The sequence below is a fragment of the Acipenser ruthenus genome, chromosome 38 (genome assembly GCF_902713425.1).
Source record: "Acipenser ruthenus chromosome 38, fAciRut3.2 maternal haplotype, whole genome shotgun sequence".
Lineage (NCBI taxonomy): Eukaryota > Metazoa > Chordata > Actinopteri > Acipenseriformes > Acipenseridae > Acipenser > Acipenser ruthenus.
In genome coordinates, this window is record NC_081226.1 from 5,321,178 (window position 1) to 5,334,183 (window position 13,006).

Consider the following 13,006-nt stretch of genomic DNA (forward strand, 5'->3'; position numbering starts at 1 on the left):
ATTTGAATGCGCACAAGACAGCAAAAATGAAAAGTCTGTGCAGCCCTGAACGCAGCTGCGCATGCGCAGCAGTTCAGCTAAGTACGCAGCTGCGCATGCGCAGCACTTCAGCTAAAAGTATGCAGCTGCGCACAAGGCAGCACTACAGCAAAAAGTATGCAGCTGCACATGCGCATGTGTTCCCTGTTCAAAACTGCATTTGACCATTTACATGCGCACACCAAAAATGAAAAGTCTGAGCAGCCCTGAACGCAGCTGCGCATGCGCAGCACTTCAGATAAAAGTACGCAGCTGCGCATGCGCATGTGTTCACCGTTGACCATTTGCATGCGCACAAGACAGCAAAAATGAAAAGTCTGCGCAGCCCTGAACGCAGCTGCGCATGCGCAGCACTTCAGCTAAAAACGCAGCTGCGCATGTGCAGCACTTCAGCTAAAATTACCCAGCTGTGCAGGCGCCTGTGTTCACCGTTGACCATTTACATGCGCACAAGACACCAAAAATGAAAAGTCTGCGCAGCCCTGAACGCAGCTGCGCATGCGCAGCAGTTCAGCTAAGTACGCAGCTGCGCATGCGCAGCACTATAGCTAAAAGTATGCAGCTGCGCACAAGGCAGCACTACAGCAAAAAGTATGCAGCTGCACATGCGCATGTGTTCCCTGTTCAAAACTGCATTTGACCATTTACATGCGCACACCAAAAATGAAAAGTCTGCGCAGCCCTGAACGCAGCTGCGCATGCGCAGCACTTCAGATAAAAGTACGCAGCTGCGCATGCGCATGTGTTCACCGTTGACCATTTGCATGCGCACAAGACAGCAAAAATGAAAAGTCTGCGCAGCCCTGAACGCAGCTGCGCATGCGCAGCACTTCAGCTAAAAACGCAGCTGCGCATGTGCAGCACTTCAGCTAAAATTACCCAGCTGTGCAGGCGCATGTGTTCACCGTTGACCATTTACATGCGCACAAGACACCAAAAATGAAAAGTCTGCGCAGCCCTGAACGCAGCTGCGCATGCACAGCACTTCAACTAAAAGTATGCAGCTGCGCATGCGCATGTGTTCACCGTTGACCATTTACAGCGCACAAGACACCAAAATTGAAAAGTCTGCACAGCCCTGAACGCAGCTGCGCATGCGCAGCACTTCAGCTAATTACGCAGCTGCGCATGCGCAGCACTTCAGCTAAAAGTACGCAGCTGCACATGCGCATGTGTTCACCGTTCAAAACTGCATTTGACCAATTACATTATTATTATTATTATTATTATTTATTTCTTAGCAGACGCCCTTATCCAGGGCGACTTACAATCGCAAGCAAATACAAATACATTCAAGTGTTACAATATAAGTCATACAATAAGAACAAGAAATACAATAATTCTCAAGTGTGACAAACCACAATTCAATAATACAGCAGATAATAGTGAAAGTTACATCAGGATATGATTAAGTAGTGATAGTTACATCAGGATATGATTAAGTACAAAATACTACAGATTAAACACTTGGGAGATTACAATATTCTGAGGTACAGGATTAAATGCAGTAAAATAGGGGGCAGATAAGAGCAAAATAAAGCATATTTAAATGAAGGGTGATAGTGTCCCAGGATACAACAGAGGAGTTCTACAGGTGCTGTTTGAAGAGGTGAGTCTTAAGGAGGCGCCGGAATGTGGTCAGGGACTGGGCAGTCCTGACATCTGTAGGAAGGTCGTTCCACCACTGCGGAGCAAGGGTGGAGAAGGAGCGGGCTCGGGAGGCAGGGGAGCGTAGCGGAGGTAGAGCCAGTCTTCTAGTGCAGGCGGAGCGGAGAGATCGAGTGGGGGTGTAGGGAGAGATGAGGGTCTGGAGGTAGCTGGGTGCAGTCTGATCAAGGCATCTGTAGGCTAGTACAAGAGTCTTGAACTGGATGCGAGCGGTGATCGGGAGCCAGTGGAGCGAGCGGAGTAGTGGAGTAGCGTGGGCGAAGCGAGGTAGAGAGAACACCAGGCGAGCAGCAGAGTTCTGGATGAGCTGGAGCGGACGGGTGGCGGACGCAGGGAGGCCAGCCAGGAGGGAGTTGCAGTAGTCTAGGCGGGAGAGTACCAGGGCCTGGACCAGGAGCTGGGTAGCATAGTTGGTGAGGAAGGGTCGGATTCTTCGGATGTTGCTCAGGAAGAATCTGCAAGTGCGTGCCAGAGTGGAGATGTGCTGGGAATAAGAGAGGCAGGGGTCCAGGGTGACTCCAAGGTTTTTAGCTGAGGAAGAGGGAGAGAGTGTGATAGATTCCAGAGGAACAGAGATAGAGAGATCAGAGGAGGGGGAGGAGGATGGAAAGAAAAGGAGGTCAGATTTAGAGAGGTTGAGTTTGAGGTGATGCGAGTGCATCCAGGAGGAAATAGCAGACAGACAGGTAGAGCACAAAGACACCAAAAATGAAAAGTCTGCGCAGCCCTGAACGCAGCTGCGCATGCGCAGCACCTCAGCTAAAAGTACGCAACTGCGCATGCGCAGCACTTCAGCTAAAAGTATGCAGCTGCACATGCGCATGTGTTCATCGTTGACCATTTACATGCGCACAAGACACTAAAAATAAAAAGTCTGCGCAGCCCTGAACTCAGCTGCGCATGTGCAGCACTTCAGCTAAAAGTACGCAGCTGCGCATGCACATGTGTTCACCGTTGACCATTTACAGCGCACAAGACACCAAAATTGAAAAGTCTGCGCAGCCCTGAACGCTGCTGCGCATGCGCAGCACTTCAACTAAAAGTACGCAGCTGCGCATGCGCATGTGTTCACCGTTGACCATTTACAGCGCACAAGACACCAAAATTGAAAAGTTTGCACAGCCCTGAACGCAGCTGCACATGCGCAGCACTTCAGCTAAGTACGCAGCTGCGCATGCGCAGCACTTCAGCTAAAAGTACGCAGCTGCCCATGCGCAGCACTTCAGCTAAAAGTATGCAGCTGCACATGCGCATGTGTTCACCGTTCAAATCTGCATTTGACCATTTACATGTGCACAAGGACACCAAAAATGAAAAGTCTGCGCAGCACTGAACGCAGCTGCGCATGCGCAGCACTTCAGCTAAAATTACGCAGCTGCGCATGCGCATGTGTTCACCGTTGACCATTTACATGCGTACAAGACAGCAAAAATGAAAAGTCTGCGCAGCCCTGAACGCAGCTGCGCATGTGCAGCACTTCAGCTAAGTACGCAGCTGCGCATGCGCAGCACTTCAGCTAAAAGTACGCAGCTGCACATGCGCATGTGTTAAATGTTCAAATCTGCATTTGACCATTTACAGACGCACAAGGACACCAAAAATGAAAAGTCTGCGCAGCCCTGAACGCAGCTGCGCATGCGCAGCACTTCAGCTAAAAACGCAGCTGCGCATGTGCAGCACTTCAGCTAAAATTACCCAGCTGTGCAGGCGCATGTGTTCACCGTTGACCATTTACATGCGCACAAGACACCAAAAATGAAAAGTCTGCGCAGCCCTGAACGCAGCTGCGCTTGCGCAGCAGTTCAGCTAAGTACGCAGCTGCGCATGCGCAGCACTATAGCTAAAAGTATGCAGCTGCGCACAAGGCAGCACTACAGCAAAAAGTATGCAGCTGCACATGCGCATGTGTTCCCTGTTCAAAACTGCATTTGACCATTTACATGCGCACACCAAAAATGAAAAGTCTGCGCAGCCCTGAACGCAGCTGCGCATGCGCAGCACTTCAGATAAAAGTACGCAGCTGCGCATGCGCATGTGTTCACCGTTGACCATTTGCATGCGCACAAGACAGCAAAAATGAAAAGTCTGCGCAGCCCTGAACGCAGCTGCGCATGCGCAGCACTTCAGCTAAAAACGCAGCTGCGCATGTGCAGCACTTCAGCTAAAATTACCCAGCTGTGCAGGCGCATGTGTTCACCGTTGACCATTTACATGCGCACAAGACACCAAAAATGAAAAGTCTGCGCAGCCCTGAACGCAGCTGCGCATGCACAGCACTTCAACTAAAAGTATGCAGCTGCGCATGCGCATGTGTTCACCGTTGACCATTTACAGCGCACAAGACACCAAAATTGAAAAGTCTGCACAGCCCTGAACGCAGCTGCGCATGCGCAGCACTTCAGCTAATTACGCAGCTGCGCATGCGCAGCACTTCAGCTAAAAGTACGCAGCTGCACATGCGCATGTGTTCACCGTTCAAAACTGCATTTGACCAATTACATGCGCACAAAGACACCAAAAATGAAAAGTCTGCGCAGCCCTGAACGCAGCTGCGCATGCGCAGCACCTCAGCTAAAAGTACGCAACTGCGCATGCGCAGCACTTCAGCTAAAAGTATGCAGCTGCACATGCGCATGTGTTCATCGTTGACCATTTACATGCGCACAAGACACTAAAAATAAAAAGTCTGCGCAGCCCTGAACTCAGCTGCGCATGTGCAGCACTTCAGCTAAAAGTACGCAGCTGCGCATGCACATGTGTTCACCGTTGACCATTTACAGCGCACAAGACACCAAAATTGAAAAGTCTGCGCAGCCCTGAACGCAGCTGCGCATGCGCAGCACTTCAACTAAAAGTACGCAGCTGCGCATGCGCATGTGTTCACCGTTGACCATTTACAGCGCACAAGACACCAAAATTGAAAAGTCTGCACAGCCCTGAACGCAGCTGCACATGCGCAGCACTTCAGCTAAGTATGCAGCTGCGCATGCGCAGCACTTCAACTAAAATTACGCAGCTGCGCATGCGCATGTGTTCAGCGTTGACCATTTGTATGCGCACAAGACCGCAAAAATGAAAAGTCTGTGAAGCCCTGAACGCAGCTGCGCATGCGCAGCAGTTCAGCTAAGTACGCAGCTGCGCATGCGCAGCACTTCAGCTAAAAGTACGCAGCTGCGCATGCGCAGCACTACAGCAAAAAGTATGCAGCTGCACATGTGCATGTGTTCCCTGTTCAAAACTGCATTTGACCATTTACATGCGCACACCAAAAATGAAAAGTCTGCGCAGCCCTGAATACAGCTGCGCATGCGCAGCACTTTAGCTAAAAGTACGCAGCTGCGCATGCGCATGTGTTCACCGTTGACCATTTGCATGCGCACAAGACAGCAAAAATGAAAAGTCTGCGCAGCCCTGAACGCAGCTGCGTATGCGCAGCACTTCAACTAAGTACGCATCTGCGCATGCGCAGCACTTCAGCTAAAAGTACGCAGCTGCGCATGCGCAGCACTTCAGAAAAAAGTATGCAGCTGCACATGCGCATGTGTTCACCGTTCAAAACTGCATTTGACCATTTACATGCCCACACCAAAAATGAAAGGTCTGCGTAGCCCTGAACGCAGCTGCGCATGCGCAGCACTTCAGCTAAAAACGCAGCTGCGCATGTGCAGCACTTCAGCTAAAATTACCCAGCTGTGCAGGCGCATGTGTTCACCGTTGACCATTTACATGCGCACAAGACAACAAAAATGAAAAGTCTGCGCAGCCCTGAACGCAGCTGCGCATGCGCAGCAGTTCAGCTAAGTACGCAGCTGCGCATGCGCAGCACTTCAGCTAAAAGTATGCAGCTGCGCACAAGGCAGCACTACAGCAAAAAGTATGCAGCTGCACATGCGCATGTGTTCCCTGTTCAAAACTGCATTTGACCATTTACATGCGCACACCAAAAATGAAAAGTCTGCGCAGCCCTGAACGCAGCTGCGCATGCGCAGCACTTCAGATAAAACTACGCAGCTGTGCATGCGCATGTGTTCACCGTTGACCATTTGCATGCGCACAAGACAGCAAAAATGAAAAGTCTGCGCAGCCCTGAACGCAGCTGCGCATGCGCAGCACTTCAGCTAAAAATGCAGCTGCGCATGTGCAGCACTTCAGCTAAAATTACCCAGCTGTGCAGGCGCATGTGTTCACCGTTGACCATTTACATGCGCACAAGACACCAAAAATGAAAAGTCTGCGCAGCCCTGAACGCAGCTGCGCATGCACAGCACTTCAACTAAAAGTATGCAGCTGCGCATGCGCATGTGTTCACCGTTGACCATTTACAGCGCACAAGACACCAAAATTGAAAAGTCTGCACAGCCCTGAACGCAGCTGCGCATGCGCAGCACTTCAGCTAATTACGCAGTTGCGCATGCGCAGCACTTCAGCTAAAAGTACGCAGCTGCACATGCGCATGTGTTAAATGTTCAAATCTGCATTTGACCATTTACAGACGCACAAGGACACCAAAAATGAAAAGTCTGCGCAGCCCTGAATGCAGCTGCGCATGCGCAGCACTTCAGCTAAGTACGCAGCTGCGCATGCGCAGCACTTCAGCTAAAAGTACGCAGCTGCACATGCGCATGTGTTCACCGTTCAAATCTGCATTTGACCATTTACATGCGCACAAGGACACCAAAAATGAAAAGTATGCGCAGCCCTGAACGCAGCTGCGCATGCGCAGCACTTCAGCTAAGTACGCAGCTGCGCATGCGCAGCACTTCAGCTAAAAGTACGCAGCTGCACATGCGCATGTGTTCACCGTTCAAATCTGCATTTGACCATTTACATGCGCACTAGGAAACCAAAAATGAAAAGTCTGCGCAGCACTGAACGCAGCTGCGCATGCGCAGCACTTCAGCAAAGTACGCAGCTGCGCATGGGCAGCACTTCAGCTAAAAGTATTCAGCTGCACATGCGCATGTGTTCACCGTTGACCATTTACATGACAAGACACCTAAAATGAAAAGTCTGCGCAGCCCTGAATGGAGATGCGCATGCGCAGCAATTCAGTTGAGTACGCAGCTGCGCATGCGCAGCACTTCAGCTAAAAGTACGCAGCTGCACATGCGCAGCACTTCAGCTAAAAGTATGCACTGCACATGAGCATGTGTTCACCGTTCAAAACTGCATTTGACCATTTACATGAGCACAAGGACACCAAAAATGAAAAGTATGCGCAGCCCTGAACGCAGCTGCGCATGCGCAGCACTTCAGCTAAAATTACGCAGCTGCGCATGCGCATGTGTTCACCGTTGACCATTTACATGCGTACAAGACAGCAAAAATGAAAAGTCTGCGCAGCCCTGAACGCAGCTGCACATGCGCAGCACTTCAACTAAGTACGCAGCTGCGCATGCGCAGCACTTTAGCTAAAAGTACGCAGCTGCACATGCGCAGCACTTCAGCTAAAAGTATGCAGCTGCACATGCGCATGTGTTCACCGTTCAAAACTGCATTTGACCATTTACATGCCCACACCAAAAATGAAAGGTCTGCGTAGCCCTGAACGCAGCTGCACATGCGCAGCACTTCAGCTAAGTACGCAGCTGTGCATGCGCAGCACTTCAGCTAAAAGTACGCAGCTGCACATGCGCATGTGTTCACCGTTCAAATCTGCATTTGACCATTTACATGCGCACAAGGACACCAAAAATGAAAAGTATGTGCAGCCCTGAACGCAGCTGCGCATGCGCAGCACTTCAGCTAAGTACGCAGCTGCGCATACGCAACACTTCAGCTAAAAGTACGCAGCTGCACATGCGCATGTGTTCACCGTTCAAATCTGCATTTGACCATTTACATGCGCACAAGGAAACCAAAAATGAAAAGTCTGCGCAACCCTGAACGCAGCTGCGCATGCGCAGCACTTCAGCAAAGTACGCAGCTGCGCATGGGCAGCACTTCAGCTAAAAGTATTCAGCTGCACATGCGCATGTGTTCACCGTTGACCATTTACATGACATATGCAGCCCTGAACGCAGATGCGTACTAAAAGTACGCAGCTGCACATGCGCAGCACTTCAGCTAAAAGTATGCAGCTGCACATGAGCATGTGTTCACCGTTCAAAACTGCATTTGACCATTTACATGAGCACAAGGACACCAAAAATGAAAAGTATGCGCAGCCCTGAACGCAGCTGCGCATGCGCAGCACTTCAGCTAAAATTACGCAGCTGCGCATGCGCATGTGTTCACCGTTGACCATTTACATGCGTACAAGACAGCAAAAATGAAAAGTCTGCGCAGCCCTGAACGCAGCTGCACATGCGCAGCACTTCAACTAAGTACGCAGCTGCGCATGCGCAGCACTTTAGCTAAAAGTACGCAGCTGCACATGCGCAGCACTTCAGCTAAAAGTATGCAGCTGCACATGCGCATGTGTTCACCGTTCAAAACTGCATTTGACCATTTACATGCCCACACCAAAAATGAAAGGTCTGCGTAGCCCTGAACGCAGTTGCACATGCGCAGCACTTCAGCTAAGTACGCAGCTGTGCATGCGCAGCACTTCAGCTAAAAGTACGCAGCTGGGCATGCACATGTGTTCACCGTTCAAATCTGCATTTGACCATTTACATGCGCACAAGGACACCAAAAATGAAAAGTCTGCGCAGCCCTGAACGCAGCTGCGCATGCGCAGCACTTCAGCTAAGTACGCAGCTGCGCATGCGCAGCACTTCAGCTAAAAGTACGCAGCTGCGCATGCGCAGCACTTCAGCAAAAAGTATGCAGCTGCACATGCGCATGTGTTCACCGTTGACCATTTACATGCGCACAAGACACCAAAAATGAAAAGTCTGCACAGCCCTGAACGCAGCTGCGCATGCGCAGCACTTCAGCTAAGTACGCAGCTGCGCATGCGCAGCACTTCAGCTAAAAGTACGCAGCTGCGCATGCACATGTGTTCACCGTTCAAATCTGCATTTGACCATTTACATGTGCACAAGGACACCAAAAATGAAAAGTCTGCGCAGCCCTGAACGCAGCTGCGCATGCGCAGCACTTCAGCTAAAATTACGCAGCTGCGCATGCGCATGTGTTCACCGTTGACCATTTACATGCGTACAAGACAGCAAAAATGAAAAGTCTGCGCAGCCCTGAACGCAGCTGCGCATGTGCAGCACTTCAGCTAAGTACGCAGCTGCGCATGCGCAGCACTTCAGCTAAAAGTACGCAGCTGCACATGCGCATGTGTTAAATGTTCAAATCTGCATTTGACCATTTACAGACGCACAAGGACACCAAAAATGAAAAGTCTGCGCAGCCCTGAATGCAGCTGCGCATGCGCAGCACTTCAGCTAAGTACGCAGCTGCGCATGCGCAGCACTTCAGCTAAAAGTACGCAGCTGCACATGCGCATGTGTTCACCGTTCAAATCTGCATTTGACCATTTACATGCGCACAAGGACACCAAAAATGAAAAGTATGCGCAGCCCTGAACGCAGCTGCGCATGCGCAGCACTTCAGCTAAGTACGCAGCTGCGCATGCGCAGCACTTCAGCTAAAAGTACGCAGCTGCACATGCGCATGTGTTCACCGTTCAAATCTGCATTTGACCATTTACATGCGCACAAGGAAACCAAAAATGAAAAGTCTGCGCAGCACTGAACGCAGCTGCGCATGCGCAGCACTTCAGCAAAGTACGCAGCTGCGCATGGGCAGCACTTCAGCTAAAAGTATTCAGCTGCACATGCGCATGTGTTCACCGTTGACCATTTACATGACAAGACACCTAAAATGAAAAGTCTGCGCAGCCCTGAACGCAGATGCGCATGCGCAGCAATTCAGTTGAGTACGCAGCTGCGCATGCGCAGCACTTCAGCTAAAAGTACGCAGCTGCACATGCGCAGCACTTCAGCTAAAAGTATGCACTGCACATGAGCATGTGTTCACCGTTCAAAACTGCATTTGACCATTTACATGAGCACAAGGACACCAAAAATGAAAAGTATGCGCAGCCCTGAACGCAGCTGCGCATGCGCAGCACTTCAGCTAAAATTACGCAGCTGCGCATGCGCATGTGTTCACCGTTGACCATTTACATGCGTACAAGACAGCAAAAATGAAAAGTCTGCGCAGCCCTGAACGCAGCTGCACATGCGCAGCACTTCAACTAAGTACGCAGCTGCGCATGCGCAGCACTTTAGCTAAAAGTACGCAGCTGCACATGCGCAGCACTTCAGTTAAAAGTATGCAGCTGCACATGCGCATGTGTTCACCGTTCAAAACTGCATTTGACCATTTACATGCCCACAGCAAAAATGAAAGGTCTGCGTAGCCCTGAACGCAGCTGCACATGCGCAGCACTTCAGCTAAGTACGCAGCTGTGCATGCGCAGCACTTCAGCTAAAAGTACGCAGCTGCACATGCGCATGTGTTCACCGTTCAAATCTGCATTTGACCATTTACATGCGCACAAGGACACCAAAAATGAAAAGTATGTGCAGCCCTGAACGCAGCTGCGCATGCGCAGCACTTCAGCTAAGTACGCAGCTGCGCATACGCAACACTTCAGCTAAAAGTACGCAGCTGCACATGCGCATGTGTTCACCGTTCAAATCTGCATTTGACCATTTACATGCGCACAAGGAAACCAAAAATGAAAAGTCTGCGCAGCCCTGAACGCAGCTGCGCATGCGCAGCACTTCAGCAAAGTACGCAGCTGCGCATGGGCAGCACTTCAGCTAAAAGTATTCAGCTGCACATGCGCATGTGTTCACCGTTGACCATTTACATGACATATGCAGCCCTGAACGCAGATGCGTACTAAAAGTACGCAGCTGCACATGCGCAGCACTTCAGCTAAAAGTATGCAGCTGCACATGAGCATGTGTTCACCGTTCAAAACTGCATTTGACCATTTACATGAGCACAAGGACACCAAAAATGAAAAGTATGCGCAGCCCTGAACGCAGCTGCGCATGCGCAGCACTTCAGCTAAAATTACGCAGCTGCGCATGCGCATGTGTTCACCGTTGACCATTTACATGCGTACAAGACAGCAAAAATGAAAAGTCTGCGCAACCCTGAACGCAGCTGCACATGCGCAGCACTTCAACTAAGTACGCAGCTGCGCATGCGCAGCACTTTAGCTAAAAGTACGCAGCTGCACATGCGCAGCACTTCAGCTAAAAGTATGCAGCTGCACATGCGCATGTGTTCACCGTTCAAAACTGCATTTGACCATTTACATGCCCACACCAAAAATGAAAGGTCTGCGTAGCCCTGAACGCAGCTGCACATGCGCAGCACTTCAGCTAAGTACGCAGCTGTGCATGCGCAGCACTTCAGCTAAAAGTACGCAGCTGGGCATGCACATGTGTTCACCGTTCAAATCTGCATTTGACCATTTACATGCGCACAAGGACACCAAAAATGAAAAGTCTGCGCAGCCCTGAACGCAGCTGCGCATGCGCAGCACTTCAGCTAAGTACGCAGCTGCGCATGCGCAGCACTTCAGCTAAAAGTACGCAGCTGCGCATGCGCAGCACTTCAGCAAAAAGTATGCAGCTGCACATGCGCATGTGTTCACCGTTGACCATTTACATGCGCACAAGACACCAAAAATGAAAAGTCTGCACAGCCCTGAACGCAGCTGCGCATGCGCAGCACTTCAGCTAAAAGTACGCAGCTGCGCATGCGCATGTGTTCACCGTTGACCATTTACAGCGCACAAGACACTAAAATTGAAAAGTCTGCGCAGCCCTGAACGCAGCTGCGCATGCGCAGCAATTCAGTTAAGTACGCAGCTGCGCATGCGCAGCACTTCAGCTAAAAGTACGCAGCTGCACATGCGCAGCACTTCAGCTAAAAGTATGCTGCTGCACATGAGCATGTGTTCACCGTTCAAAACTGCATTTGACCATTTACATGCGCACAAGGACACCAAAAATGAAAAGTATGCGCAGCCCTGAACGCAGCTGCGCATGCACAGCACTTCAGCTAAAATTAGGCAGCTGCGCATGCGCATGTGTTCACCGTTGACCATTTACATGCGTACAAGACAGCATAAATGAAAAGTCTGCGCAGCCCTGAACGCAGCTGCGCATGTGCAGCACTTCAACTAAGTACGCAGCTGCGCATGCGCAGCACTTCAGCTAAAAGTACGCAGCTGCGCATGCGCAGCACTTCAGCAAAAAGTATGCAGTTGCACATGCGCATGTGTTCACCGTTCAAAACTGCATTTGACCATTTACATGCCCACACCAAAAATGAAAGGTCTGCATAGCCCTGAACGCAGCTGCGCATGCGCAGCACTTCAGCTAACTACGCAGCTGCGCATGCGCAGCACTTCAGCTAAAAGTACGCAGCTGCCCATGCGCAGCACTTCAGCTAGAAGTATGCAGCTGCACATGCGCATGTGTTCACCGTTCAAATCTGCATTTGACCATTTACATGTGCACAAGGACACCAAAAATGAAAGGTCTGCATAGCCCTGAACGCAGCTGCGCATGCGCAGCACTTCAGCTAACTACGCAGCTGCGCATGCGCAGCACTTCAGCTAAAAGTACGCAGCTGCCCATGCGCAGCACTTCAGCTAAAAGTACGCAGCTGCGCATGCACATGTGTTCACCGTTCAAATCTGCATTTAACCATTTACATGCGCACAAGGACACCAAAAATGAAAAGTCTGCGCAGCCCTGAACGCAGCTGCGCATGCGCAGCACTTCAGCTAAGTACGCAGCTGCGCATATGCAGCACTTCAGCTAAAAGTACGCAGCTGCACATGCGCATGTGTTCACCGTTCAAATCTGCATTTGACCATTTACATGCGCACAAGGAAACCAAAAATGAAAAGTCTGCGCAGCCCTGAACGCAGCTGCGCATGCGCAGCACTTCAGCAAAGTACGCAGCTGCGCATGCGCAGCACTTCAGCTAAAAGTATTCAGCTGCACATGCGCATGTGTTCACCGTTGACCATTTACATGACAAGACACCAAAAATGAAAAGTCTGCGCAGCCCTGAACGCAGATGCGCATGCGCAGCAATTCAGTTAAGTACGCAGCTGCGCATGCGCAGCACTTTAGCTAAAAGTACGCAGCTGCACATGCGCAGCACTTCAGCTAAAAGTATGCAGCTGCACATGCGCATGTGTTCACCGTTCAAAACTGCATTTGACCATTTACATGCCCACACCAAAAATGAAAGGTCTGCGTAGCCCTGAACGCAGCTGCGCATGCGCAGCACTTCAGCTAAGTACGCAGCTGCGCATGCGCAGCACTTCAGCTAAAAGTACGCAGCTGCACATGCGCAGCAC